The sequence below is a fragment of the Chionomys nivalis genome, chromosome 3, assembly GCF_950005125.1.
Source record: "Chionomys nivalis chromosome 3, mChiNiv1.1, whole genome shotgun sequence".
Taxonomy (NCBI): Eukaryota; Metazoa; Chordata; class Mammalia; order Rodentia; family Cricetidae; genus Chionomys; species Chionomys nivalis.
Genome location: NC_080088.1, coordinates 16,558,782 through 16,567,001, shown reverse-complemented (window position 1 = coordinate 16,567,001; position 8,220 = coordinate 16,558,782).

The window sequence follows — 8,220 nt, the reverse complement described above, 5'->3', positions numbered from 1 at the left end:
ACTGAAATGCTCATATTGTTTCCTGATCAATGCTTATTAAATTTATCATTTGGCATTTATAATAAAACAAAGAAAAATTGTGATGTGAGTCTGTCTTTGATCAGTAATTCTGATATAAAATTGTGTTAGGCGGTTATCTAATGCAGCTGAATGTCACATCAATCTCAAATGTAACGATTTTTAAAATAGTAGCTTTCATGATTTTGTGTCAATTTGATTAAATTGGCATTCATTTTTCACCACATTTTGGCTACTTGCTACCAAAATATAGCTTAAAATCTAGAGATCCAAAATATAACTTCATCAGTCTCTGCTTGCATCAGGTATGCAGTATACACTTGAATTACACAAGACATTATTCACATGAGTAGGCATATTATGGTTGTCGTAGGAGAATACTTCTTGGCAATACAAGGCACATTTATCTTCTTTGTGTCCCTCTCCACAGAGAAAGCAATGAAAACAAATATGATGGCCGGAAAGCTTAGTCACACTGAGGAATTAATAAAGTTGCTTGTCCTATTTATCACAGGCAAGAATTTCCGCAAAGCATCTTCGAATAAGATTTTCTCTGTCTGCAGGCACTAAGGCAGTTTCAAGGATACTACCGATTTCAGTAATTGTCTGCTGACCTTCAATTTGGTTTCCTCACACCCAGAAGCACAAAGAGGATGACTGAATTTCTAGCATTTTATTACAGTAAGAGCTCTCTTCACATTGCCAGTTAATGTTTCATGTATTGTTGCTACTCTATTGATTTATTACTGTTATGTTTAGAAATCATAAAGACTTTAATGTCTTAAACTTCAGCAATTCCATCTCTCAGATCTCTACTTCCCTCAACATGTTTCCTTTGACTTAGATTCCATGGTTTCTTACTTTGTAAGAAATAAAAAATATCAAAATAGTGTTTATTACTTATTTTTTCACATTTATTAACCTGATCTGTAAAATCACCTTTTACTTAAATGTTCAAGATAGGACATGAACACATTTTGAGAAGCCATTATATGTGTACTCTAGTCAACGTTACAGGGTACTGAAACATAATAGCTAGGTAAGTCACATTGCATTTTGTCTTATTTTTCTGTTTGTTGTGTCTGTTTATTTGGGTCAAATCCATGTTTTCTTCTAGCATTGTGGTATGTTGATGTCCAGTGTTATTTCTAATGGAAAAAAATAATACATATATGTGTGTATGTGTCTGTGTGTGTATGTGTGTTCATGCCTTAAACAATTACAAATTCTGAAAGCCTGAGGAATATTTTGCCTGTAAACTGAGCGCTTACAAAACTAATGATGAAATGAAATAATTCTTGTCAGATGTAGACCCTATAGAATTCAATGGTGGTGAATAAGGCATAGAGAAATCCATGAAATAAGAATTTCAACAGAAGCATTATGTATAGTGTAGAGAAATACTGAGTCAAATGTCTATCACTTCATAATGGAGTCTCTTCATTATTCTCTACATGCTATCTATTATTAGTCTACATTTTCAGCATAGTTTTCAAAACTGTGAAAAGATGATCTGTGTAAATAACAACATTATTCTTAAGAATTTTAGAGAGACACCTTGATATTCTCTGCTAATAGTTATTATCCATGTAAGTATCTCTTGCTAGTTATTATTAAATGAACATAACTAACCTTTTAGCTGTAAGCTTGCATGCCATCAGGACTTGTGTGTCAATGTGACACAAACTAGAGGCATCAGAAAGGAAGGAGAACCTCGGTTGAGGAAATGCTTCCATGAGATCCAGCCTTAAGGTAGTTTTGTAAATTAGTGATCAATGGAGAAGCACTCAGGCAATTGTGGGTGGTGCCATCACAGGTCGGCTAGTCTTGAGTTCTTTAAGAATGTAAACTGAGGGCTGGGCGGTGGTGGCGCACGCCTTTAATCCCAGCACTCAGAAACAGAGGCAGGTGGATCTCTGGAAGTTCGAGGCCAGCCTGGTCTACAAGAGCTAGTTCCGGGACAGGCACCAAAGCTACAGAGAAACCTTGTCTCAAAAAAGAAAAAAAGAAAAAGAAAAAAGAATGTAAGCTGAGCAAGCCACATAAACAAGCTGGTAGGCAGCAACTCTCCATGATCTCTGCATTATCTCCTGCATCAAGATCCTTCTCAGTTTGGATTTCTGTTCCATCTTTCTTAAATGATGAATAGTGCTGTGGACGTGCAAGCAGAATAAGCTCTTTCCTCCCCAACTTGATTTCAGTCATGATGTTTTGCTGTAGCAATAGAAACCCTAATACAGTTAGGTCATGTACACTAAGGCTACTTTGTCCAGAGAAAGTAGACTATACAGATCAGAACTTACTGGCCTTTTACATGAAGAACTGACTTCAGTGTCTGCATTGCTTTTCCTCATGCATGACTTCTCTTTGTCAGCCTATATGTTTAATCTCATAGGTGATTATCCCCTAATAGGTGAGAAAAGAGCAGAAGATGAACATGGTTTGCTTATATTTCTCATCATTCACAGCACTTACATAGTGTTCAGATAGAGTAATGTAGCCCCTTCCTGCAACGTCTTTGAATATTAGCAGGTTAGTAAATTTGAGTTGATACTATTCCCAATAGTACTCCTATTAGTTCATTTTCTTGGAAGTAGACATTTTCTTTATTACATAAGAGATGATTTAAAAGACTTAAAAGGCTGCTTTACAAGTCCAGGATACTGAAAATATTTGAGCTCTAATGCCTACTTATAATAATTCCCAGCCTACTCAAATGTGAAATTATGGGCTGATTAATGGACATAACTGTAGTTGAAAGACATGTTTCTCAATAAAATGAATACTAATGAAGAAAATTTTGAGAGATGGTCAAGAGACATTTGAATACACCTGTTTGGTGGATATTCAACAAAGAATAATCTCAGCAGAGGAGGACCGTTGATGGAGAAGTTACTTTCATTTAATAAAGAAACTGCCTTGGCCCATTTATAGGCCAGCCCTTAGGTGGGTGGAGTAAACAGACAGAATGCTGGGAGAAAGAAGCCGAGTGAGTGAGTCGCCATGATTCTCCCACTCCAGACAGACGCAGGTTAAGATCCTCCCTGGTAAGCCAGCTCGTGGTACTACACAGAATATTAGAAATGGGTTAGATCAATATGTAAGAGCTAGCCAATAAGAGGCTGGAGCTAATGGGCCAGGCAGTGATTAAAAGAATACAGTTTCCGTGTAATTATTTCGGGGCATAAGCTAGCCATGCGGGCGGCCAGGTGCCGGGGACGCAGCCCCGCCGCTCAAATTACAACAGAGTGGCACCCAACGTGCTAATGAACTCCACGTAAAACCTGAGAGGGCTTGAAAAGGAGAGAGAGAGAATTTAAGACAGCTTTTTGCTGTTTGTGGGTTGCGTGTGGCAAGGAAATTGTCCTGACTCAGCAGCAGGAAAAAACTGGCTGTTTTAAAATGCTGGCTTTCTGGGCTGTGCCGCCATTGCAATCTCTGTCTGGCTCCTGTGGGAGACAGAGCTTTTGAATGGAGCATTTGGAGTAAAGTGCTACGATTTGTTTGATGGCAACTAGACTCACTGTGTGCCTAAAAGGAAGTCATTTTATGCCGCGGCTCAGAGGCACAAACAGCTCCACCATGCTACTGGTGCAATGTGCAAGGATCAGAGGCACGAGCGGCTCCGCCATGTTGGACTGGGCGGGGCAAGCAGGCAGTACCTGTTTTTGACCTAGGAATGTCACAGCTTAGATTCTTAAGCGCTTAGCGATTTAAAAGCACAAAACAAAGTGCTCCTGGATACTAAAAAAATTACAGATTCACAATAGAACTGATTCAGACACTGTTGGATGAATGTACGTAAGCTTGAGAGAGAGAAAAAAATATATAGAAAGAATAAAGTTAATGTCTTTAAAAAAAAGGGTAAAGTCTTTAAAGAGACAGAGTACAGATAGTTATAGATTAAAAGAAATAAAGAAAAATAAGCCACGTAAAAATGGAAAATTCACAGAGAGTCTGGATTCTTTGTATTATTGTGTTTTCTTTAAAATTTTTGACTGTAAAGGAGCTAAGTGCAGAGAGACATTTCATTATATGGGCTGCCAAGCTAAACCAGAATGGATACAAGGGTATTATGATTTCAGAATATGGGTCTAAGGATATGATGCTTTGGAGAGGGTCTTCTTTTGTTTTCACAGAGGATGCGACCCTGTGGATTTCTTCTATCCCAATATGGTATGATAGACCACGCCCTCCTGAAAGGTTACTGTGAACACCTTCAGAAAATTACTTCACTCAACTGCCGACTGAGATGACCCTGACACACAGGTTACACCATAAAAGATCTGAATAACAGCGCCCCCATTCAGCAGGAAGCAGTTTGGAGAGAAAAACTGCGCCCATGTTCCCAAATATGGTTTATAAATGTTCTTTTACATTTAAAGGGGGATATGATATAGATATGAATAATTTGCATTGGTGTGGATTTGAAGGTCAATTTTGTTATATGTATATGCATATTTCTAATCTTGATTAAGGTATTGTGATTGTATAGTTCATTAAAATATGTAATGTATATAGGTTGTTAATGGATAATCATCGATAATTGTCAAGCTTTTAGTCATGTTAGTTAGATTTTCTAGATGTGCATAGATGTATTTCAGCTAGATAGGCATTCTTCATATCTTTCAAAGACTGCAGAATATGGCATTTAAATGTTTTAATAACTTAGGGCTTTTCATGATAATGAGACACGTCTGCTCCTGGCAGCACCAATCTACTTCAAGAGGAAGATGGGCACCGAAGAGGCTCCTTAAGGAGTTTGATAGCCATTTGGGCAAGAAACTGCTCTTGCCTGGACTGATGCATAAACTGGATGCAAAGAACCCGCAGAGAGAGGACTGCTGAACTTGCCTGAAGGTGAGATGGTCTTTCGGGGTTCCTGACTCATGAAAGAGTCTGCAAGACATTCTGCAGGACACAGCAGATAGTGACTGAACTGTCTTTGGAATTTCCTGCTTCATGAAAATGTGTCTGCTGGATACTATGGGCCTGTAGGCCGAAGATGGATGCCCCAACGGTACAAAAGAACTTTGGGTGACTGTCCAGGCAGCAAGATGTCTCTGTCATTTCTAGAGTTTGAAGTTTCTTATTTCTTGTTTACTTAGGTAATATTGTATCCTTCTGGAGTCTTTGATGGAGTTGAAGAATGGTTAGTTATAGTTATCGTTTTCCTTAGTTATGATAAGAGATAAAATAGATATAAATATTGTAACTGTAATTCTTGCTTGATAACCATTTTGTTATATGTAATTTTACTATGTTAAAGTTAAACCTTTCTTTTTTGTTTAAACAAAAAAAGGGGAAATGATGGAGAAGTTACTTTCATTTAATAAAGAAACTGCCTTGGCCCATTTATAGGCCAGCCCTTAGGTGGGTGGAGTAAACAGACAGAATGCTGGGAGAAAGAAGCCGAGTGAGTGAGTCGCCATGATTCTCCCACTCCAGACAGACGCAGGTTAAGATCCTCCCTGGTAAGCCAGCTCGTGGTACTACACAGAATATTAGAAATGGGTTAGATCAATATGTAAGAGCTAGCCAATAAGAGGCTGGAGCTAATGGGCCAGGCAGTGATTAAAAAAATACAGTTTCCGTGTAATTATTTCGGGGCATAAGCTAGCCATGCGGGCGGCCGGGTGCCGGGGACGCAGCCCCGCCGCTCAAATTACAACAGACCGTAATTACTAAGTGGTATGGATGATTCATTTTGCAGATGCCAGTAGGTGACTTACACCGAATTCACTTGTCATCACTAGGCTTGTGAAGGAAGTTTTTATGGCAATAGGTAATGTACATAGGTTCAGATATACGGATTTCCACATGAATAATATATAAAAAATTCATAACAGGTACTATTTTTTTCTGAGTATAAATAATCATATTTTGACTTTGAAGTGGAATTATTGTAGAGCAATAACCTCTGGACCAGTTTAGAAATCTTAACCTCAGAGATCATTTTTACTGTTATTACTCTTGAATCCAAGTTCAAATAAGTCACAGTTTCAGAGTTGTACACACGAAACAGCACCACACAGATGGACACAGAGAGATAAACACATACCATATTTTATTTTGCCATATATATGTAATCTTCATATATATATAGAGAGATATTTACTCAATAGTAAGTGATAATATTAAATTAGTCAATATATATTTAAAATATACATTTTTAGAGCATATATTACACATAATTGTAAAAACATATTAGTCTAAAATATAGAGAAAAGAACTTTACAGAGGGGAATTCAGAATATGACACTCTAATAACTAAGGAATATTCATCAACTTGAAAAAGCATTGATTTGCATAATCATCCCCCTTGTTTTCACTGTAGAGTGGTAAGAAATTTTCCAAGATTAATTCTTCAGTCACTGATTACTTTCAAATAGAAAATATGTGATTTCTAAAGAGAGGAAATGATAAGTGTTACACCTTCTATTGGCAAGAACATAGAGAGCAAACACTAATTGAAATACACATAGTTATAATAGTCTGTGTGTTTCTCAGAGATTCTAACTACTCATTTACTGATTTCTGTCTTATAATGCCCTATAAGTTTTAAATTCAAGGTATTTGTGAATTTTTAGTTATAAGTTTCTACATGAAAAGACCAACAAATTTTATTTCATGAATACATTTTATAACATTAGTTTAAACACTTTATTATTTATCAGGATTTTTTTAAAGGTTCTAAGCAGCATTTATATTGCCAGTGCTCTGTCTCAACTTGAAAAGAATGTTTTATGTTGCTAATGGATTGACTTCATGTCATCATGTCATATGTGGTGAATAATGCTATTTAGAAGTTTCAGTGGCTTTATTGATCTTCTTATAGTTGCATTAGTTATTCTGAGTAGCATTAAAAACTGGTCCTAAGTTGGTACATTTCTCATTCTCATTCCACTTACATAATTTTTAAGGTCCCTTCATTTTGATGTTTATTCTTATACACATTATGATTGTTACATTTGGTACAAGAATTGTTTCTTCATTTGATAAATATGTAGATGATATTATATATTTACACATGACATTTGTATACATGTATATGAGACTTTCTTATTCTGGTTAATGTGTTTCTCTCTTTATGTGAGATGCTGTAGTTCTTGTTAATATGATCATCACAGCTCTGCTTAGAATATCAGCTAAATAAAAACTTTTCTGAATAGAGTTCTCTCGACATTGCAGGGTTCCTGAACACAAGACTTCACAGCAGCTGTGGCTACATGCGTAATACCTGCACAAGATCAGTCAGCCAAAATTCCAGTGTATATGTATGGGACATTCATAAATCTTTTACATAGCTGAAGAGTTTCTGGCAGTTGATAGCTGTTAGGAGAAGGAAACTCATTGTTCTTCAAGGAGGCAGTTCCTACCCATGTCCCATGTCCTATGATATTGTACTGGCAGCAGTAAGTGATCAAAGTGGGTTTTAAAATGTAAATGCATATATTTGGGAGATAAAAGTGGTGTGAGAATATGGGAGAGGAGAAAGAGAAATATGGACTTAGCCAAAATGCATTAATTGTATTATGAAATTATTAACTAATAAATATTTAGAAGATCAAACTAAATTTCATACCATTATTAAATATAAATATAGAAGATTCTAAGGCAAATACAAAGCATTCTACAGTGACAAAAGGCCAACTGGTGATTTTCTGAGGAAATAAAAGGATGCAGTTTTTGCCACACTATCAAGAACAAAACAAAACAAAAAATTAATAAAAGGGAAGGCTAAGAGAAAAGAAGGACAACCTCAGGGCTTCGTGTGAGAGACAAGGCTTATAAAAATAGAAAAGAGATTGTAGTTAGAAATTATACTGTTCAAAAAGTGGTGATAGTAGATTCCTTTCTAAAGTTCAAGATCTCACTAGTCCCTATGAAGCTGCTGGGTTTCCAACACCATGCATGATCTCCCTTTGATTATGAGGTCTTACATCCTATTAGTTAGTTGCCACTGACACTGAAATGCCACTTATTATACCTTCATAAATTTCTTGCTATACTAATAATTATTATAGATAAAAAAGAGATACTGTGGGGGAGTATTATTTAATTTCTTTCTTAGATTTTGCATAGGATTTTCTGGAAGAATGGATGTAGACTACAGGATCAAATAAGATCTAGTTGTAAACATTTGTATTTTGTTTCCTAAGTGTATGGTCCCACCCTCAGCTCCTAATGGGCAACCAATGA